Source organism: Pleurodeles waltl, chromosome 1_1 (genome assembly GCF_031143425.1).
Source record: "Pleurodeles waltl isolate 20211129_DDA chromosome 1_1, aPleWal1.hap1.20221129, whole genome shotgun sequence".
Classification (NCBI taxonomy): Eukaryota; Metazoa; Chordata; class Amphibia; order Caudata; family Salamandridae; genus Pleurodeles; species Pleurodeles waltl.
Window position 1 is genome coordinate 490616379 of NC_090436.1, and position 23799 is coordinate 490640177.

Below are 23799 nucleotides of genomic sequence, written 5' to 3' on the forward strand. Positions count from 1 at the left end.
CATCTTTCAGAACCACCTTATACCCGCATATGAAATGAAAAGCAGATCATGTGAATGTTAAGAGTGCAATTTTACAGGCAAGGTCAGGATAGCCACAGGTGATCACTGAAGGTAGCAATTCAGCACATCATTTTTCACTCACTGTGCCACTCTATAATGAGGTTGACCTATGCAAATCAGTACTGACCTTGCTTCTTATGGGAACAGTCAATTCTGAACTGCCAGGTGATGCCCCCTTCAGAAAGCAGCACAAACAACCTGAGACTGGTTTTGGCTTATTAGGCCTCATCAGTGAGGTATAGCTTGGATCCTGTAGCACAGCAGCAGTGATGTGGGTCCCTTGCTTACTTTCTAGGCAAACCACCAGGAGAAAAATGCATTAAACTACATATAAATTGGTCCAAATGGGCCAGAGAATCCATCCAGATTTTATCGTACCTGCTTGATTGCAAGATGCCTATGGGTCTCAGAGTCCATGGGCCAAGAAAATATCTACCGTGCTCAGTGGGTTATTATTTACCCCCGATGAAGTACCAGTGCATCGGAGACCAACCCATCCACCTTTCTTTATCCCATTAGCCACCAGGGAAAGCACTCAGGAGGACCAGCAGAGCTAATCAACACACCCGACCCAGTGCTCACTGCTCCCAGGTGGAGGAGCATTATAAATAGCTTCTCTGTCCTGGGGAGACCATGGGCTCACAAGGAAAGAGCCCATGTGAGTGGGGTTCTCCAGACTCCACTATGTGCAGCATGCCTGTCCCATTGCTTTCAGCTATGATGAGGAGCAAGGTGTGGGAAAATCATGTAGGGACAAGAATAGAGGAAAGCAGGAGAAATAGGAGCCAGTTCCCTTGCTGGCAAACAAAGATGTGTGTGAGCTGACCTGGCTGCGCAAGCTTGGCTTCTGGGAAGTATAGTGAATCCATTAACCCCTTCGCTGCCAGGCCTTTTCCCCCTCCTGTGCCAGGCCTTTTTTTGCCTATTTGGGGCAGTTCGCGCTTAGGCCCTCATAACTTTTTGTCCACATAAGCTAACCAAGCCAAATTTGCGTCCTTTTTTTCCAACATCCTAGGGATTCTAGAGGTACCCAGACTTTGTGGGTTCCCCTGAAGGAGGCCAAGAAATTGGCCAAAATACAGGGAAAATTTCATTTTTATCAATAATATTGGAAAAAGTGGCTGCAGAAGAAGGCTTGTGGTTTTTCCCCTGAAAATGGCATCAACAAAGGGTTTGCTGTGCTAAACTCAGCAGCTTCCCAGCTTTCAGGAACAGGCAGACTTGAATCAGAAAACCCAATTTTTCAACACAATTGTGGCATTTTACTGGGACATACCCCATTTTTGCAAGTTTTTGTGCTTTCAGCCTCCTTCCAGTCAGTGACATAAATGGGCATGAAACCAATGCTGGATCCCAGAAACCTAAACATTTCTGAACAGTAGACAAGATTCTGAATTCAGCAAGGGGTCATTTATGTAGATCCTACAAGGGTTTCCTACAGAAAATAACAACTGAAAAAGAAACATATTGAAATTGAGGTGAAAAAAACATCAATTTTTCTCTGCGTTTTACTCTGTAACTTTTCCCTGCAATGTCAGATTATCGAAAGCAATATACCGTTACGTCTGCTGGACTCCTCTGGTTGCGGGGATATATAGGGCTTGTAGGTTCATCAAGAACCCGAGGAACCCAGAGCCAATAAATGAGCTGCACCCTGCAGTGCGTTTTCATTCTAAACCGGGTATACAGCAATTCATTTGCTGAAATATAAAGAGTAAAAAATTGCTATCAAGAAAACCTTAGTATTTCCAAAAAGGGCACAAGATAAGGTGTTGAGGAGCAATGGTTATTTGCACATCTCTGAATTCCGGAGTGACCATACTAGCATGTGAATTACAGGGCATTTCTCAAATAGATGTCTTTTTTACACACTCTCCTATATTTGGAAGGAAAAAATGTAGAGAAAGACAAGGGGAAATAACACGTGTTTTGCTTATCTATGTTCCCCCAAGTCTCCCGATAAAAATGATACCTCACTTGTGTGGGTAGGCCTAGCGCCCGCGACAGCAAACGCCCCAAAGCGCAACGTGGACACATCCAAATTTTTGGAAGAAAACAGAGGTGTTATTTGCGAAGTGCCTACCTGTAGATTTTGGCCTCTAGCTCAGCCGGCACCTAGGGAAACCTACCAAACCTGTGCATTTCTGAAAACTAGAGACCTAGGGGAATCCAAGGAGGGGTGACTTGCGGGGCTCGGACCAGGTTCTGTTACCCAGAATCCTTTGCAAACCTCAAAATTTGGCTAAAAAAACACATGTTTCTCACATTTCTGTGGCAGAAAGTTCTGGAATCTGAGAGGAGCCACAAATTTCCTTCCACCCAGCATTCCCCCAAGTCTCCCGATAAAAATGATACCTCACTTGTGTGGGTAGGCCTAGCGCCTGCGACAGGAAACGCCCCAAAGCGCAACGTGGACACATCCAAATTTTTGGAAGAAAACAGAGGTGTTTTTTGCAAAGTGCCTAACTAGAGATTTTGGCCTCTAGCTCAGCCGGCACCTAGGGAAACCTACCAAACCTGTGCATTTCTGAAACCTAGAGACCTAGGGGAATCCAAGGAGGGGTGACTTGCGGGGCTCGGACCAGGTTCTGTTACCCAGAATCCTTTGCAAACCTCAAAATTTGGCTAAAAAAACACATGTTCCTCACATTTCTGTGGCAGAAAGTTCTGGAATCTGAGAGGAGACACAAATTTCCTTCCACCCAGCGTTCCCCCAAGGCTCCCGATAAAAATGATACCTCACTTGTGTGGGTAGGCCTAGCGCCTGCGACAGGAAACGCCCCAAAGCGCAACGTGGACACATCCAAATTTTTGGAAGAAAACAGAGGTGTTTTTTGCAAAGTGCCTATCTATAGATTTTGGCCTCTAGCTCAGCCGGCACCTAGGGAAACCTACCAAACCTGTGCATTTCTGAAACCTAGAGACCTAGGGGAATCCAAGGAGGGGTGACTTGCGGGGCTCGGACCAGGTTCTGTTACCCAGAATCCTTTGCAAACCTCAAAATTTGGCTAAAAAAACACATGTTCCTCACATTTCTGTGGCAGAAAGTTCTGGAATCTGAGAGGAGACACAAATTTCCTTCCACCCAGCGTTCCCCCAAGGCTCCCGATAAAAATGATACCTCACTTGTGTGGGTAGGCCTAGCGCCCGCAGACAGCAAACGCCCCAAAGCGCAACGTGGACACATCCAAATTTATGGAAGAAAACAGAGGTGTTTTTTGCTAAGTGCCTACCTGTAGATTTTGGCCTCTAGCTCAGCCGGCACCTAGGGAAACCTACCAAACCTGTGCATTTCTGAAAACTAGAGACCTAGGGGAATCCAAGGAGGGGTGACTTGCGGGGCTCGGACCAGGTTCTGTTACCCAGAATCCTTTGCAAACCTCAAAATTTGGCTAAAAAAACACATGTTCCTCACATTTCTGTGGCAGAAAGTCCTGGAATCTGAGAGGAGCCACAAATTTCCTTCCACCCAGCGTTCCCCCAAGTCTCCCGATAAAAATGATACCTCACTTGTGTGGGTAGGCCTAGCGCCCGCGACAGCAAACGCCCCAAAGCGCAACGTGGACACATCCAAATTTTTGGAAGAAAACAGAGGTGTTTTTTGCGAAGTGCCTACCTGTAGATTTTGGCCTCTAGCTCAGCCGGCACCTAGGGAAATGTACCAAACCTGTGCATTTCTGAAACCTAGAGACCTAGGGGAATCCAAGGAGGGGTGACTTGCGGGGCTCGGACCAGGTTCTGTTACCCAGAATCCTTTGCAAACCTCAAAATTTGGCTAAAAAAACACATGTTTCTCACATTTCTGTGGCAGAAAGTTCTGGAATCTGAGAGGAGCCACAAATTTCCTTCCACCCAGCGTTCCCAAAAGTCTCCCGATAAATATGATACCTCACTTGTGTGGGTAGGCCTAGCGCCTGCGACAGGAAACGCCCCAAAGCGCAACGTGGACACATCCAAATTTTTGGAAGAAAACAGAGGTGTTTTTTGCGAAGTGCCTACCTGTAGATTTTGGCCTCTAGCTCAGCCGGCACCTAGGGAAACCTACCAAACCTGTGCATTTCTGAAACCTAGAGACCTAGGGGAATCCAAGGAGGGGTGACTTGCGGGGCTCGGACCAGGTTCTGTTACCCAGAATCCTTTGCAAACCTCAAAATTTGGCTAAAAAAACACATGTTCCTCACATTTCTGTGGCAGAAAGTTCTGGAATCTGAGAGGAGACACAAATTTCCTTCCACCCAGCGTTCCCCCAAGTCTCCCGATAAAAATGATACCTCACTTGTGTGGGTAGGCCTAGCGCCCGCGACAGCAAACGCCCCAAAGCGCAACGTGGACACATCCAAATTTTTGGAAGAAAACAGAGGTGTTTTTTGCGAAGTGCCTACCTGTAGATTTTGGCCTCTAGCTCAGCCGGCACCTAGGGAAACCTACCAAACCTGTGCATTTCTGAAAACTAGAGACCTAGGGGAATCCAAGGAGGGGTGACTTGCGGGGCTCGGACCAGGTTCCGTTACCCAGAATCCTTTGCAAACCTCAAAATTTGGCTAAAAAAACACATGTTCCTCACATTTCTGTGGCAGAAAGTTCTGGAATCTGAGAGGAGCCACAAATTTCCTTCCACCCAGCGTTCCCCCAAGTCTCCCGATAAACATGATACCTCACTTGTGTGGGTAGGCCTAGCACCCGCGACAGCAAACGCCCCAAAGCGCAACGTGGACACATCCAAATTTTTGAAAGAAAACAGTGCCTACCTGTGGATTTTGGCCTCTAGCTCAGCCGGCACCTAGGGAAACCTACCAAACCTTTGCATTTCTGAAACCTAGAGACCTAGGGGAATCCAAGGAGGGGTGACTTGCGGGGCTCGGACCAGGTTCTGTTACCCAAAATCCTTTGCAAATCTCTAAATTTGGCTAAAAAAACACATGTTCCTCACATTTCTGTGGCAGAAAGTTCTGGAATCTGAGAGGAGACACAAATTTCCTTCCACCCAGCGTTCCCAAAAGTCTCCCGATAAATATGATACCTCACTTGTGTGGGTAGGCCTAGCGCCTGCGACAGGAAACGCCCCAAAGCGCAACGTGGACACATCCAAATTTTTGGAAGAAAACAGAGGTGTTTTTTGCGAAGTGCCTACCTGTAGATTTTGGCCTCTAGCTCAGCCGGCACCGAGGGAAACCTACCAAACCTGTGCATTTCTGAAACCTAGAGACCTAGGGGAATCCAAGGAGGGGTGACTTGCGGGGCTCGGACCAGGTTCTGTTACCCAGAATCCTTTGCAAACCTCAAAATTTGGCTAAAAAAACACATGTTCCTCACATTTCTGTGGCAGAAAGTTCTGGAATCTGAGAGGAGACACAAATTTCCTTCCACCCAGCATTCCCCCAAGTCTCCCGATAAAAATGATACCTCACTTGTGTGGGTAGGCCTAGCGCCCGCGACAGCAAACGCCCCAAAGCGCAACGTGGACACATCCAAATTTTTGGAAGAAAACAGAGGTGTTTTTTGCGAAGTGCCTACCTGTAGATTTTGGCCTCTAGCTCAGCCGGCACCTAGGGAAACCTACCAAACCTGTGCATTTCTGAAAACTAGAGACCTAGGGGAATCCAAGGAGGGGTGACTTGCGGGGCTCGGACCAGGTTCCGTTACCCAGAATCCTTTGCAAACCTCAAAATTTGGCTAAAAAAACACATGTTCCTCACATTTCTGTGGCAGAAAGTTCTGGAATCTGAGAGGAGTCACAAATTTCCTTCCACCCAGCGTTCCCCCAAGTCTCCCGATAAACATGATACCTCACTTGTGTGGGTAGGCCTAGCGCCCGCGACAGCAAACGCCCCAAAGCGCAACGTGGACACATCCAAATTTTTGGAAGAAAACAGAGGTGTTTTTTGCGAAGTGCCTACCTGTAGATTTTGGCCTCTAGCTCAGCCGGCACCTAGGGAAACCTACCAAACCTGTGCATTTCTGAAAACTAGAGACCTAGGGGAATCCAAGGAGGGGTGACTTGCGGGGCTCGGACCAGGTTCCGTTACCCAGAATCCTTTGCAAATCTCAAAATTTGGCTAAAAAAACACATGTTCCTCACATTTCTGTGGCAGAAAGTTCTGGAATCTGAGAGGAGACACAAATTTCCTTCCACCCAGCGTTCCCAAAAGTCTCCCGATAAATATGATACCTCACTTGTGTGGGTAGGCCTAGCGCCTGCGACAGGAAACGCCCCAAAGCGCAACGTGGACACATCCAAATTTTTGGAAGAAAACAGAGGTGTTTTTTGCGAAGTGCCTACCTGTAGATTTTGGCCTCTAGCTCAGCCGGCACCGAGGGAAACCTACCAAACCTGTGCATTTCTGAAACCTAGAGACCTAGGGGAATCCAAGGAGGGGTGACTTGCGGGGCTCGGACCAGGTTCTGTTACCCAGAATCCTTTGCAAACCTCAAAATTTGGCTAAAAAAACACATGTTCCTCACATTTCTGTGGCAGAAAGTTCTGGAATCTGAGAGGAGACACAAATTTCCTTCCACCCAGCATTCCCCCAAGTCTCCCGATAAAAATGATACCTCACTTGTGTGGGTAGGCCTAGCGCCCGCGACAGCAAACGCCCCAAAGCGCAACGTGGACACATCCAAATTTTTGGAAGAAAACAGAGGTGTTTTTTGCGAAGTGCCTACCTGTAGATTTTGGCCTCTAGCTCAGCCGGCACCTAGGGAAACCTACCAAACCTGTGCATTTCTGAAAACTAGAGACCTAGGGGAATCCAAGGAGGGGTGACTTGCGGGGCTCGGACCAGGTTCCGTTACCCAGAATCCTTTGCAAACCTCAAAATTTGGCTAAAAAAACACATGTTCCTCACATTTCTGTGGCAGAAAGTTCTGGAATCTGAGAGGAGTCACAAATTTCCTTCCACCCAGCGTTCCCCCAAGTCTCCCGATAAACATGATACCTCACTTGTGTGGGTAGGCCTAGCACCCGCGACAGCAAACGCCCCAAAGCACAACGTGGACACATCCAAATTTTTGAAAGAAAACAGTGCCTAACTGTGGATTTTGGCCTCTAGCTCAGCCGGCACCTAGGGAAACCTACCAAACCTGTGCATTTCTGAAACCTAGAGACCTAGGGGAATCCAAGGAGGGGTGACTTGCGGGGCTCGGACCAGGTTCTGTTACCCAGAATCCTTTGCAAACCTCAAAATTTGGCTAAAAAAACACATGTTCCTCACATTTCTGTGGCAGAAAGTTCTGGAATCTGAGAGGAGACACAAATTTCCTTCCACCCAGCGTTCCCCCAAGTCTCCCGATAAAAATGATACCTCACTTGTGTGGGTAGGCCTAGCGCCCGCGACAGCAAACGCCCCAAAGCGCAACGTGGACACATCCAAATTTTTGGAAGAAAACAGAGGTGTTTTTTGCGAAGTGCCTACCTGTAGATTTTGGCCTCTAGCTCATCCGGCACCTAGGGAAACCTACCAAACCTGTGCATTTCTGAAAACTAGAGACCTAGAGGAATCCAAGGAGGGGTGACTTGCGGGGCTCGGACCAGGTTCTGTTATCCAGAATCCTTTGCAAACCTCAAAATTTGGCTAAAAAAACACATGTTCCTCACATTTCTGTGGCAGAAAGTTCTGGAATCTGAGAGGAGCCACAAATTTCCTTCCACCCAGCGTTCCCCCAAGTCTCCCGATAAAAATGATACCTCACTTGTGTGGGTAGGCCTAGCACCCGCGACAGCAAACGCCCCAAAGCGCAACGTGGACACATCCAAATTTTTGATAGAAAACAGTGCCTACCTGTGGATTTTGGCCTCTAGCTCAGCCGGCACCTAGGGAAACCTATCAAACCTGTGCATTTCTGAAACCTAGAGACGTAGGGGAATCCAAGGAGGGGTGACTTACGGGGCTCGGACCAGGTTCTGTTACCCAGAATCCTTTGTAAACCTCAAAATTTGGCTAAAAAAACACATGTTCCTCACATTTCTGTGGCAGAAAGTTCTGGAATCTGAGAGGAGCCACAAATTTCCTTCCACCCAGCGTTCCCGCAAGTCTCCCGATAAAAATGATACCTCACATGTGTGGGTAGGCCTATTGCCCGCGACAGCAAACGCCCCAAAGCGCAACGTGGACACATCCAAATATTTGGAAGAAAACAGAGGTGTTTTTTGCGAAGTGCCTACCTGTAGATTTTGGCCTCTAGCTCAGCCGGCACCTAGGGAAACCTACCAAACCTGTGCATTTCTGAAAACTAGAGACCTAGGGGAATCCAAGGAGGGGTGACTTGCGGGGCTCGGACCAGGTTCTGTTACCCAGAATCCTTTGCAAACCTCAAAATTTGGGTAAAAAAACACATGTTTCTCACATTTCTGTGGCAGAAAGTTCTGGAATCTGAGAGGAGCCACAAATTTCCTTCCACCCAGCGTTCCCCCAAGTCTCCCGATAAAAATGATACCTCACTTGTGTGGGTAGGCCTAGCGCCTGCGACAGGAAACGCCAAAAAGCGCAACGTGGACACATTCAAATTTTTGGAAGAAAACAGAGGTGTTTTTTGCGAAGTGCCTACCTGTAGATTTTGGCCTCTAGCTCAGCCGGCACCTAGGGAAACCTACCAAACCTGTGCATTTCTGAAACCTAGAGACCTAGGGGAATCCAAGGAGGGGTGACTTGCGGGGCTCGGACCAGGTTCTGTTACCCAGAATCCTTTGCAAACCTCAAAATTTGGCTAAAAAAACACATGTTCCTCACATTTCTGTGGCAGAAAGTTCTGGAATCTGAGAGGAGACACAAATTTCCTTCCACCCAGCGTTCCCCCAAGTCTCCCGATAAAAATGATACCTCACTTGTGTGGGTAGGCCTAGCGCCCGCGACAGCAAACGCCCCAAAGCGCAACGTGGACACATCCAAATTTTTGGAAGAAAATAGAGGTGTTTTTTGCGAAGTGCCTACCTGTAGATTTTGGCCTCTAGCTCAGCCGGCACCTAGGGAAACCTACCAAACCTGTGCATTTCTGAAAACTAGAGACCTAGGGGAATCCAAGGAGGGGTGACTTGCGGGGCTCGGACCAGGTTCCGTTACCCAGAATCCTTTGCAAACCTCAAAATTTGGCTAAAAAAACACATGTTCCTCACATTTCTGTGGCAGAAAGTTCTGGAATCTGAGAGGAGCCACAAATTTCCTTCCACCCAGCGTTCCCCCAAGTCTCCCGATAAAAATGATACCTCACTTGTGTGGGTAGGCCTAGCACCCGCGACAGCAAACGCCCCAAAGCGCAACGTGGACACATCCAAATTTTTGAAAGAAAACAGTGCCTACCTGTGGATTTTGGCCTCTAGCTCAGCCGGCACCTAGGGAAACCTACCAAACCTTTGCATTTCTGAAACCTAGAGACCTAGGGGAATCCAAGGAGGGGTGACTTGCGGGGCTCGGACCAGGTTCCGTTACCCAGAATCCTTTGCAAACCTCAAAATTTGGCTAAAAAAACACATGTTCCTCACATTTCTGTGGCAGAAAGTTCTGGAATCTGAGAGGAGCCACAAATTTCCTTCCACCCAGCGTTCCCCCAAGTCTCCCGATAAAAATGATACCTCACTTGTGTGGGTAGGCCTAGCACCCGCGACAGCAAACGCCCCAAAGCGCAACGTGGACACATCCAAATTTTTGAAAGAAAACAGTGCCTACCTGTGGATTTTGGCCTCTAGCTCAGCCGGCACCTAGGGAAACCTACCAAACCTGTGCATTTCTGAAAACTAGAGACCTAGAGGAATCCAAGGAGGGGTGACTTGCGGGGCTCGGACCAGGTTCTGTTACCCAGAATCCTTTGCAAACCTCAAAATTTGGCTAAAAAAACACATGTTCCTCACATTTCTGTGGCAGAAAGTTCTGGAATCTGAGAGGAGCCACAAATTTCCTTCCACCCAGCGTTCCCCCAAGTCTCCCGATAAAAATGATACCTCACTTGTGTGGGTAGGCCTAGCACCCGCGACAGCAAACGCCCCAAAGCGCAACGTGGACACATCCAAATTTTTGATAGAAAACAGTGCCTACCTGTGGATTTTGGCCTCTAGCTCAGCCGGCACCTAGGGAAACCTATCAAACCTGTGCATTTCTGAAACCTAGAGACGTAGGGGAATCCAAGGAGGGGTGACTTGCGGGGCTTGGACCAGGTTCTGTTACTCAGAATCCTTTGCAAACCTCAAAATTTGGCTCAAAAAACACATGTTCCTCACATTTCTGTGGCAGAAAGTTCTGGAATCTGAGAGAGGCCACAAATTTCCTTCCACCCAGCGTTCCCGCAAGTCTCCCGATAAAAATGATACCTCACATGTGTGGGTAGGCCTATTGCCCGCGACAGCAAACGCCCCAAAGTGCAACGTGGACACATCCAAATATTTGGAAGAAAACAGAGGTGTTTTTTGCGAAGTGCCTACCTGTAGATTTTGGCCTCTAGCTCAGCCGGCACCTAGGGAAACCTACCAAACCTGTGCATTTCTGAAAACTAGAGACCTAGGGGAATCCAAGGAGGGGTGACTTGCGGGGCTCGGACCAGGTTCTGTTACCCAGAATCCTTTGCAAACCTCAAAATTTGGGTAAAAAAACACATGTTTCTCACATTTCTGTGGCAGAAAGTTCTGGAATCTGAGAGGAGCCACAAATTTCCTTCCACCCAGCGTTCCCCCAAGTCTCCCGATAAAAATGATACCTCACTTGTGTGGGTAGGCCTAGCGCCTGCGACAGGAAACGCCAAAAAGCGCAACGTGGACACATTCAAATTTTTGGAAGAAAACAGAGGTGTTTTTTGCGAAGTGCCTACCTATGGATTTTGGCCTCTAGCTCAGCCGGCACCTAGGGAAACCTACCAAACCTGTGCATTTCTGAAACCTAGAGACCTAGGGGAATCCAAGGAGGGGTGACTTGCGGGGCTCGGACCAGGTTCTGTTACCCAGAATCCTTTGCAAACCTCAAAATTTGGCTAAAAAAACACATGTTCCTCACATTTCTGTGGCAGAAAGTTCTAGAATCTGAGAGGAGACACAAATTTCCTTCCACCCAACGTTCCCCCAAGTCTCCCGATAAAAATGATACCTCACTTGTGTGGGTAGGCCTAGCGCCCGCGACAGCCAACGCCCCAAAGCGCAACATGGACACATCCAAATTTTTGGAAGAAAACAGAGGTGTTTTTTGCGAAGTGCCTACCTGTAGATTTTGGCCTCTAGCTCAGCCGGCACCTAGGGAAACCTACCAAACCTGTGCATTTCTGAAACCTAGAGACCTAGGGGAATCCAAGGAGGGGTGACTTGCGGGGCTCGGACCAGGTTCTGTTACCCAGAATCCTTTGCAAACCTCAAAATTTGGCTAAAAAAACACATGTTCCTCACATTTCTGTGGCAGAAAGTTCTGGAATCTGAGAGGAGACACAAATTTCCTTCCACCCAGCGTTCCCCCAAGTCTCCCGATAAAAATGATACCTCACTTGTGTGGGTAGGCCTAGCGCCCGCGACAGCAAACGCCCCAAAGCGCAACGTGGACACATCCAAATTTTTGGAAGAAAACAGAGGTGTTTTTTGCGAAGTGCCTACCTGTAGATTTTGGCCTCTAGCTCAGCCGGCACCTAGGGAAACCTACCAAACCTGTGCATTTCTGAAAACTAGAGACCTAGGGGAATCCAAGGAGGGGTGACTTGCGGGGCTCGGACCAGGTTCCGTTACCCAGAATCCTTTGCAAACCTCAAAATTTGGCTAAAAAAACACATGTTCCTCACATTTCTGTGGCAGAAAGTTCTGGAATCTGAGAGGAGCCACAAATTTCCTTCCACCCAGCGTTCCCCCAAGTCTCCCGATAAACATGATACCTCACTTGTGTGGGTAGGCCTAGCACCCGCGACAGCAAACGCCCCAAAGCGCAACGTGGACACATCCAAATTTTTGAAAGAAAACAGTGCCTACCTGTGGATTTTGGCCTCTAGCTCAGCCGGCACCTAGGGAAACCTACCAAACCTTTGCATTTCTGAAACCTAGAGACCTAGGGGAATCCAAGGAGGGGTGACTTGCGGGGCTCGGACCAGGTTCTGTTACCCAAAATCCTTTGCAAATCTCTAAATTTGGCTAAAAAAACACATGTTCCTCACATTTCTGTGGCAGAAAGTTCTGGAATCTGAGAGGAGACACAAATTTCCTTCCACCCAGCGTTCCCAAAAGTCTCCCGATAAATATGATACCTCACTTGTGTGGGTAGGCCTAGCGCCTGCGACAGGAAACGCCCCAAAGCGCAACGTGGACACATCCAAATTTTTGGAAGAAAACAGAGGTGTTTTTTGCGAAGTGCCTACCTGTAGATTTTGGCCTCTAGCTCAGCCGGCACCGAGGGAAACCTACCAAACCTGTGCATTTCTGAAACCTAGAGACCTAGGGGAATCCAAGGAGGGGTGACTTGCGGGGCTCGGACCAGGTTCTGTTACCCAGAATCCTTTGCAAACCTCAAAATTTGGCTAAAAAAACACATGTTCCTCACATTTCTGTGGCAGAAAGTTCTGGAATCTGAGAGGAGACACAAATTTCCTTCCACCCAGCATTCCCCCAAGTCTCCCGATAAAAATGATACCTCACTTGTGTGGGTAGGCCTAGCGCCCGCGACAGCAAACGCCCCAAAGCGCAACGTGGACACATCCAAATTTTTGGAAGAAAACAGAGGTGTTTTTTGCGAAGTGCCTACCTGTAGATTTTGGCCTCTAGCTCAGCCGGCACCTAGGGAAACCTACCAAACCTGTGCATTTCTGAAAACTAGAGACCTAGGGGAATCCAAGGAGGGGTGACTTGCGGGGCTCGGACCAGGTTCCGTTACCCAGAATCCTTTGCAAACCTCAAAATTTGGCTAAAAAAACACATGTTCCTCACATTTCTGTGGCAGAAAGTTCTGGAATCTGAGAGGAGTCACAAATTTCCTTCCACCCAGCGTTCCCCCAAGTCTCCCGATAAACATGATACCTCACTTGTGTGGGTAGGCCTAGCGCCCGCGACAGCAAACGCCCCAAAGCGCAACGTGGACACATCCAAATTTTTGGAAGAAAACAGAGGTGTTTTTTGCGAAGTGCCTACCTGTAGATTTTGGCCTCTAGCTCAGCCGGCACCTAGGGAAACCTACCAAACCTGTGCATTTCTGAAAACTAGAGACCTAGGGGAATCCAAGGAGGGGTGACTTGCGGGGCTCGGACCAGGTTCCGTTACCCAGAATCCTTTGCAAATCTCAAAATTTGGCTAAAAAAACACATGTTCCTCACATTTCTGTGGCAGAAAGTTCTGGAATCTGAGAGGAGACACAAATTTCCTTCCACCCAGCGTTCCCAAAAGTCTCCCGATAAATATGATACCTCACTTGTGTGGGTAGGCCTAGCGCCTGCGACAGGAAACGCCCCAAAGCGCAACGTGGACACATCCAAATTTTTGGAAGAAAACAGAGGTGTTTTTTGCGAAGTGCCTACCTGTAGATTTTGGCCTCTAGCTCAGCCGGCACCGAGGGAAACCTACCAAACCTGTGCATTTCTGAAACCTAGAGACCTAGGGGAATCCAAGGAGGGGTGACTTGCGGGGCTCGGACCAGGTTCTGTTACCCAGAATCCTTTGCAAACCTCAAAATTTGGCTAAAAAAACACATGTTCCTCACATTTCTGTGGCAGAAAGTTCTGGAATCTGAGAGGAGACACAAATTTCCTTCCACCCAGCATTCCCCCAAGTCTCCCGATAAAAATGATACCTCACTTGTGTGGGTAGGCCTAGCGCCCGCGACAGCAAACGCCCCAAAGCGCAACGTGGACACATCCAAATTTTTGGAAGAAAACAGAGGTGTTTTTTGCGAAGTGCCTACCTGTAGATTTTGGCCTCTAGCTCAGCCGGCACCTAGGGAAACCTACCAAACCTGTGCATTTCTGAAAACTAGAGACCTAGGGGAATCCAAGGAGGGGTGACTTGCGGGGCTCGGACCAGGTTCCGTTACCCAGAATCCTTTGCAAACCTCAAAATTTGGCTAAAAAAACACATGTTCCTCACATTTCTGTGGCAGAAAGTTCTGGAATCTGAGAGGAGTCACAAATTTCCTTCCACCCAGCGTTCCCCCAAGTCTCCCGATAAACATGATACCTCACTTGTGTGGGTAGGCCTAGCACCCGCGACAGCAAACGCCCCAAAGCACAACGTGGACACATCCAAATTTTTGAAAGAAAACAGTGCCTAACTGTGGATTTTGGCCTCTAGCTCAGCCGGCACCTAGGGAAACCTACCAAACCTGTGCATTTCTGAAACCTAGAGACCTAGGGGAATCCAAGGAGGGGTGACTTGCGGGGCTCGGACCAGGTTCTGTTACCCAGAATCCTTTGCAAACCTCAAAATTTGGCTAAAAAAACACATGTTCCTCACATTTCTGTGGCAGAAAGTTCTGGAATCTGAGAGGAGACACAAATTTCCTTCCACCCAGCGTTCCCCCAAGTCTCCCGATAAAAATGATACCTCACTTGTGTGGGTAGGCCTAGCGCCCGCGACAGCAAACGCCCCAAAGCGCAACGTGGACACATCCAAATTTTTGGAAGAAAACAGAGGTGTTTTTTGCGAAGTGCCTACCTGTAGATTTTGGCCTCTAGCTCATCCGGCACCTAGGGAAACCTACCAAACCTGTGCATTTCTGAAAACTAGAGACCTAGAGGAATCCAAGGAGGGGTGACTTGCGGGGCTCGGACCAGGTTCTGTTATCCAGAATCCTTTGCAAACCTCAAAATTTGGCTAAAAAAACACATGTTCCTCACATTTCTGTGGCAGAAAGTTCTGGAATCTGAGAGGAGCCACAAATTTCCTTCCACCCAGCGTTCCCCCAAGTCTCCCGATAAAAATGATACCTCACTTGTGTGGGTAGGCCTAGCACCCGCGACAGCAAACGCCCCAAAGCGCAACGTGGACACATCCAAATTTTTGATAGAAAACAGTGCCTACCTGTGGATTTTGGCCTCTAGCTCAGCCGGCACCTAGGGAAACCTATCAAACCTGTGCATTTCTGAAACCTAGAGACGTAGGGGAATCCAAGGAGGGGTGACTTACGGGGCTCGGACCAGGTTCTGTTACCCAGAATCCTTTGTAAACCTCAAAATTTGGCTAAAAAAACACATGTTCCTCACATTTCTGTGGCAGAAAGTTCTGGAATCTGAGAGGAGCCACAAATTTCCTTCCACCCAGCGTTCCCGCAAGTCTCCCGATAAAAATGATACCTCACATGTGTGGGTAGGCCTATTGCCCGCGACAGCAAACGCCCCAAAGCGCAACGTGGACACATCCAAATATTTGGAAGAAAACAGAGGTGTTTTTTGCGAAGTGCCTACCTGTAGATTTTGGCCTCTAGCTCAGCCGGCACCTAGGGAAACCTACCAAACCTGTGCATTTCTGAAAACTAGAGACCTAGGGGAATCCAAGGAGGGGTGACTTGCGGGGCTCGGACCAGGTTCTGTTACCCAGAATCCTTTGCAAACCTCAAAATTTGGGTAAAAAAACACATGTTTCTCACATTTCTGTGGCAGAAAGTTCTGGAATCTGAGAGGAGCCACAAATTTCCTTCCACCCAGCGTTCCCCCAAGTCTCCCGATAAAAATGATACCTCACTTGTGTGGGTAGGCCTAGCGCCTGCGACAGGAAACGCCAAAAAGCGCAACGTGGACACATTCAAATTTTTGGAAGAAAACAGAGGTGTTTTTTGCGAAGTGCCTACCTGTAGATTTTGGCCTCTAGCTCAGCCGGCACCTAGGGAAACCTACCAAACCTGTGCATTTCTGAAACCTAGAGACCTAGGGGAATCCAAGGAGGGGTGACTTGCGGGGCTCGGACCAGGTTCTGTTACCCAGAATCCTTTGCAAACCTCAAAATTTGGCTAAAAAAACACATGTTCCTCACATTTCTGTGGCAGAAAGTTCTGGAATCTGAGAGGAGACACAAATTTCCTTCCACCCAGCGTTCCCCCAAGTCTCCCGATAAAAATGATACCTCACTTGTGTGGGTAGGCCTAGCGCCCGCGACAGCAAACGCCCCAAAGCGCAACGTGGACACATCCAAATTTTTGGAAGAAAATAGAGGTGTTTTTTGCGAAGTGCCTACCTGTAGATTTTGGCCTCTAGCTCAGCCGGCACCTAGGGAAACCTACCAAACCTGTGCATTTCTGAAAACTAGAGACCTAGGGGAATCCAAGGAGGGGTGACTTGCGGGGCTCGGACCAGGTTCCGTTACCCAGAATCCTTTGCAAACCTCAAAATTTGGCTAAAAAAACACATGTTCCTCACATTTCTGTGGCAGAAAGTTCTGGAATCTGAGAGGAGCCACAAATTTCCTTCCACCCAGCGTTCCCCCAAGTCTCCCGATAAAAATGATACCTCACTTGTGTGGGTAGGCCTAGCACCCGCGACAGCAAACGCCCCAAAGCGCAACGTGGACACATCCAAATTTTTGAAAGAAAACAGTGCCTACCTGTGGATTTTGGCCTCTAGCTCAGCCGGCACCTAGGGAAACCTACCAAACCTTTGCATTTCTGAAACCTAGAGACCTAGGGGAATCCAAGGAGGGGTGACTTGCGGGGCTCGGACCAGGTTCCGTTACCCAGAATCCTTTGCAAACCTCAAAATTTGGCTAAAAAAACACATGTTCCTCACATTTCTGTGGCAGAAAGTTCTGGAATCTGAGAGGAGCCACAAATTTCCTTCCACCCAGCGTTCCCCCAAGTCTCCCGATAAAAATGATACCTCACTTGTGTGGGTAGGCCTAGCACCCGCGACAGCAAACGCCCCAAAGCGCAACGTGGACACATCCAAATTTTTGAAAGAAAACAGTGCCTACCTGTGGATTTTGGCCTCTAGCTCAGCCGGCACCTAGGGAAACCTACCAAACCTGTGCATTTCTGAAAACTAGAGACCTAGAGGAATCCAAGGAGGGGTGACTTGCGGGGCTCGGACCAGGTTCTGTTACCCAGAATCCTTTGCAAACCTCAAAATTTGGCTAAAAAAACACATGTTCCTCACATTTCTGTGGCAGAAAGTTCTGGAATCTGAGAGGAGCCACAAATTTCCTTCCACCCAGCGTTCCCCCAAGTCTCCCGATAAAAATGATACCTCACTTGTGTGGGTAGGCCTAGCACCCGCGACAGCAAACGCCCCAAAGCGCAACGTGGACACATCCAAATTTTTGATAGAAAACAGTGCCTACCTGTGGATTTTGGCCTCTAGCTCAGCCGGCACCTAGGGAAACCTATCAAACCTGTGCATTTCTGAAACCTAGAGACGTAGGGGAATCCAAGGAGGGGTGACTTGCGGGGCTTGGACCAGGTTCTGTTACTCAGAATCCTTTGCAAACCTCAAAATTTGGCTCAAAAAACACATGTTCCTCACATTTCTGTGGCAGAAAGTTCTGGAATCTGAGAGAGGCCACAAATTTCCTTCCACCCAGCGTTCCCGCAAGTCTCCCGATAAAAATGATACCTCACATGTGTGGGTAGGCCTATTGCCCGCGACAGCAAACGCCCCAAAGTGCAACGTGGACACATCCAAATATTTGGAAGAAAACAGAGGTGTTTTTTGCGAAGTGCCTACCTGTAGATTTTGGCCTCTAGCTCAGCCGGCACCTAGGGAAACCTACCAAACCTGTGCATTTCTGAAAACTAGAGACCTAGGGGAATCCAAGGAGGGGTGACTTGCGGGGCTCGGACCAGGTTCTGTTACCCAGAATCCTTTGCAAACCTCAAAATTTGGGTAAAAAAACACATGTTTCTCACATTTCTGTGGCAGAAAGTTCTGGAATCTGAGAGGAGCCACAAATTTCCTTCCACCCAGCGTTCCCCCAAGTCTCCCGATAAAAATGATACCTCACTTGTGTGGGTAGGCCTAGCGCCTGCGACAGGAAACGCCAAAAAGCGCAACGTGGACACATTCAAATTTTTGGAAGAAAACAGAGGTGTTTTTTGCGAAGTGCCTACCTATGGATTTTGGCCTCTAGCTCAGCCGGCACCTAGGGAAACCTACCAAACCTGTGCATTTCTGAAACCTAGAGACCTAGGGGAATCCAAGGAGGGGTGACTTGCGGGGCTCGGACCAGGTTCTGTTACCCAGAATCCTTTGCAAACCTCAAAATTTGGCTAAAAAAACACATGTTCCTCACATTTCTGTGGCAGAAAGTTCTAGAATCTGAGAGGAGACACAAATTTCCTTCCACCCAACGTTCCCCCAAGTCTCCCGATAAAAATGATACCTCACTTGTGTGGGTAGGACTAGCGCCCGCGACAGCAAACGCCCCAAAGCGCAACGTGGACACATCCAAATTTTTGGAAGAAAACAGAGGTGTTTTTTGCGAAGTGCCTACCTGTGGATTTTGGCCTCTAGCTCAGCCGGCACCTAGGGAAACCTACCAAACCTGTGCATTTCTGAAAACTAGAGACCTAGGGGAATCCAAGGAGGGGTGACTTGCGGGGCTCGGACCAGGTTCTGTTACCCAGAATCCTTTGCAAACCTCAAAATGTGGTTAAAAAAACACATGTTCCTCACATTTCTGTGGCAGAAAGTTCTGGAATCTGAGAGGAGCCACAAATTTCCTTCCACCCAGCATTCCCCCAAGTCTCCCGATAAAAATTATACCTCACTTGTGTGGGTAGGCCTAGCACCCGCGACAGCAAACGCCCCAAAGCGCAACGTGGACACATCCAAATTTTTGAAAGAAAACAGTTCCTAACTGTGGATTTTGGCCTCTAGCTCAGCCGGCACCTAGGGAAAGCTACCAAACCTGTGCATTTCTGAAACCTAGAGACCTAGGGGAATCCAAGGAGGGGTGACTTGCGGGGCTCGGACCAGGTTCTGTTACCCAGAATCCTTTGCAAACCTCAAAATTTGGCTAAAAAAACACATGTTCCTCACATTTCTGTGGCAGAAAGTTCTGGAATCTGAGAGGAGACACAAATTTCCTTCCACCCAGCGTTCCCCCAAGTCTCCCGATAAAAATGATACCTCACTTGTGTGGGTAGGCCTAGCGCCCGCGACAGCAAACGCCCCAAAGCGCAACATGGACACATCCAAATTTTTGGAAGAAAACAGAGGTGTTTTTTGCGAAGTGCCTACCTGTAGATTTTGGCCTCTAGCTCAGCCGGCACCTAGGGAAACCTACCAAACCTGTGCATTTCTGAAAACTAGAGACCTAGGGGAATCCAAGGAGGGGTGACTTGCGGGGCTCGGACCAGGTTCTGTTACCCAGAATCCTCTGCAAACCTCAAAATTTGGCTAAAAAAACACATGTTCCTCATATTTCTGTGGCAGAAAGTCCTGGAATCTGAGAGGAGCCACTAATTTCCTTCCACCCAGCGTTCCCCCAAGTCTCCCGATAAAAATGATACCTCACTTGTGTGGGTAAGCCTAGCGCCCGCGACAGCAAACGCCCCAAAGCGCAACGTGGACACATCCAAATTTTTGGAAGAAAACAGAGGTGTTTTTTGCGAAGTGCCTACCTGTAGATTTTGGCCTCTAGCTCAGCCGGCACCTAGGGAAACCTACCAAACCTGTGCATTTCTGAAACCTAGAGACCTAGGGGAATCCAAGGAGGGGTGACTTGCGGGGCTCGGACCAGGTTCTGTTACCCAGAATCCTTTGCAAACCTCAAAATTTGGCAAAAAAAACACATGTTCCTCACATTTCTGTGGCAGAAAGTTCTGGAATCTGAGAGGAGACACAAATTTCCTTCCACCCAGCGTTCCCCCAAGTCTCCCGATAAAAATGATACCTCACTTGTGTGGGTAGGCCTAGCGCCCGCGACAGCAAACGCCCCAAAGCGCAACGTGGACACATCCAAATTTTTGGAAGAAAACAGAGGTGTTTTTTGCAAAGTGCCTACCTGTAGATTTTGGCCTCTAGCTCAGCCGGCACCTAGGGAAACCTACCAAACCTGTGCATTTCTGAATACTAGAGACCTAGGGGAATCCAAGGAGGGGTGACTTGCGGGGTTCGGACCAGGTTCTGTTACCCAGAATCCTTTGCAAACCTCAAAATTTGGCTAAAAAAACACATGTTCCTCACATTTCTGTGGCAGAAAGTCCTGGAATCTGAGAGGAGCCACTAATTTACTTCCACCCAGCGTTCCCCCAAGTCTCCCGATAAAAATGATACCTCACTTGTGTGGGTAGGCCTAGCGCCCGCGACAGCAAACGCCCCAAAGCGCAACGTGGACACATCCAAATTTTTGGAAGAAAACAGAGGTGTTTTTTGCGAAGTGCCTACCTGTAGATTTTGGCCTCTAGCTCAGCCGGCACCTAGGGAAACCTACCAAACCTGTGCATTTCTGAAACCTAGAGACCTAGGGGAATCCATGGAGGGGTGACTTGCGGGGCTCGGACCAGGTTCTGTTACCCAGAATCCTTTGCAAACCTCAAAATTTGGCTAAAAAAACACATGTTTCTCACATTTCTGTGGCAGAAAGTTCTGGAATCTGAGAGGAGCCACAAATTTCCTTCCACCCAGCGTTCCCCCAAGTCTCCCGATAAAAATGATACCTCACTTGTGTGGGTAGGCCTAGCGCCTGCGACAGGAAACGCCCCAAAGCGCAACGTGGACACATCCAAATTTTTGGAAGAAAACAGAGGTGTTTTTTGCAAAGTGCCTACCTGTAGATTTTGGCCTCTAGCTCAGCCGGCACCTAGGGAAACCTACCAAACCTGTGCATTTCTGAAACCTAGAGACCTAGGGGAATCCAAGGAGGGGTGACTTGCGGGGCTCGGACCAGGTTCTGTTACCCAGAATCCTTTGCAAACCTCAAAATTTGGCTAAAAAAACACATGTTCCTCACATTTCTGTGGCAGAAAGTTCTGGAATCTAAGAGGAGACAAAAATTTCCTTCCACCCAGCGTTCCCCCAAGTCTCCCGATAAAAATGATACCTCACTTGTGTGGGTAGGCCTAGCGCCCGCGACAGCAAACGCCCCAAAGCGCAACGTGGACACATCCAAATTTTTGGAAGAAAACAGAGGTGTTTTTTGCGAAGTGCCTACCTGTAGATTTTGGCCTCTAGCTCAGCCGGCACCTAGGGAAACCTACCAAACCTGTGCATTTCTGACAACTAGAGACCTAGGGGAATCCAAGGAGGTGTGACTTGCAGGGCTCGGACCAGGTTCTGATACCCAGAATCCTTTGCAAACCTCAAAATGTGGCTAAAAAAACACATGTTCCTCACATTTCTGTGGCAGAAAGTCCTGGAATCTGAGAGGAGCCACAAATTTCCTTCCACCCAGCGTTCCCCCAAGTCTCCCGATAAAAATGATACTTCACTTGTGTGGGTAGGCCTAGCGCCCGCGACAGCAAACGCCCCAAAGCGCAACGTGGACACATCCAAATTTTTGAAAGAAACCAGTGCCTACCTGTGGATTTTGGCCTGTAGCTCAGCCGGCACCTAGGGAAACCTACCAAACCTGTGCATTTCTGAAAACTAGAGACCTAGGGGAATCCAAGGAGGGGAGACTTGCGGGGCTCGGACCAGGTTCTGTTACCCAGAATCCTTTGCAAACCTCAAAATTTGGCTAAAAAAACACATGTTTCTCACATTTCTGTGGCAGAAAGTTCTGGAATCTGAGAGGAGCCACAAATTTCCTTCCACCCAGCGTTCCCCCAAGTCTCCCGATAAAAATGATACCTCACTTGTGTGGGTAGGCCTAGCGCCTGCGACAGGAAATGCCCCAAAGCGCAACGTGGACACATCCAAATTTTTGAAAGAAAACAGAGGTGTTTTTTGCGAAGTGCCTACCTGTAGATTTTGGCCTCTAGCTCAGCCGGCACCTAGGGAAACCTACCAAACCTGTGCATTTCTGAAACCTAGAGACCTAGGGGAATCCAAGGAGGGGTGACTTGCGGGGCTCGGACCAGGTTCTGTTACCCAGAATCCTTTGCAAACCTCAAAATTTGGCTAAAAAAACACATGTTCCTCACATTTCTGTGGCAGAAAGTTCTGGAATCTGAGAGGAGACACAAATTTCCTTCCACCCAGCGTTCCCCCAAGTCTCCCGATAAAAATGATACCTCACTTGTGTGGGTAGGCCTAGCGCCCGCAACAGCAAACGCCCCAAAGCGCAACGTGGACACATCCAAATTTTTTGAAGAAAACAGAGGTGTTTTTTGCGAAGTGCCTACCTGTAGATTTTGGCCTCTAGCTCAGCCGGCACCTAGGGAAACCTACCAAACCTGTGCATTTCTGAAACCTAGAGACCTAGGGGAATCCAAGGAGGGGTGACTTGCGGGGCTCGGACCAGGTTCTGTTACCCAGAATCCTTTGCAAACCTCAAAATTTGGCTAAAAAAACACATGTTCCTCACATTTCTGTGGCAGAAAGTTCTGGAATCTGAGAGGAGACACAAATTTCCTTCCACACAGCGTTCCCCCAAGTCTCCCGATAAAAATGATACCTCACTTGTGTGGGTAGGCCTAGCGCCTGCGACAGGAAACGCCCCAAAGCGCAACGTGGACACATCCAAATTTTTGGAAGAAAACAGAGGTGTTTTTTGCAAAGTGCCTACCTGTAGATTTTGGCCTCTAGCTCAGCCGGCACCTAGGGAAACCTACCAAACCTGTGCATTTCTGAAACCTAGAGACCTAGGGGAATCCAAGGAGGGGTGACTTGCGGGGCTCGGACCAGGTTCTGTTACCCAGAATCCTTTGCAAACCTCAAAATTTGGCTAAAAAAACACATGTTCCTCACATTTCTGTGGCAGAAAGTCCTGGAATCTGAGAGGAGCCACAAATTTCCTTCCACCCAGCGTTCCCCCAAGTCTCCCGATAAAAATGATACCTCACTTGTGTGGGTAGACCTAGCGCCCGCGACAGCAAACGCCCCAAAGCGCAACGTGGACACATCCAAATTTTTGAAAGAAACCAGTGCCTACCTGTGGATTTTGGCCTGTAGCTCAGCCGGCACCTAGGGAAACCTACCAAACCTGTGCATTTCTGAAAACTAGAGACCTAGGGGAATCCAAGGAGGGGTGACTTGCGGGGCTCGGACCAGGTTCTGTTACCCAGAATCCTTTGCAAACCTCAAAATTTGTCTAAAAAAATACATGTTTCTCACATTTCTGTGGCAGAAAGTTCTGGAATCTGAGAGGAGCCACAAATTTCCTTCCACCCAGCGTTCCCCCAAGTCTCCCGATAAAAATGATACCTCACTTGTGTGGGTAGGCCTAGCGACTGCGACAGGAAACGCCCCAAAGCGCAACGTGGACACATCCAAATTTTTGGAAGAAAACAGAGGTGTTTTTTGCAAAATGCCTACCTGTAGATTTTGGCCTCTAGCTCAGCCGGCACCTAGGGAAACCTACCAAACCTGTGCATTTCTGAAACCTAGGGACCTAGGGGAATCCAAGGAGGGGTGACTTGCGGGGCTCGGACCAGGTCCTGTTACCCAGAATCCTTTGCAAACCTCAAAATTTGGCTAAAAAAACACATGTTCCTCACATTTCTGTGGCAGAAAGTTCTGGAATCTGAGAGGAGACACAAATTTCCTTCCACCCAGCGTTCCCCCAAGTCTCCCGATAAAAATGATACCTCACTTGTGTGGGTAGGCCTAGCGCCCACGACAGCAAACGCCCCAAAGCGCAACGTGGACACATCCAAATTTTTGGAAGAAAACAGAGGTGTTTTTTGCGAAGTGCCTACCTGTAGATTTTGGCCTCTAGCTCAGCCGGCACCTAGGGAAACCTACCAAACCTGTGCATTTCTGAATACTAGAGACCTA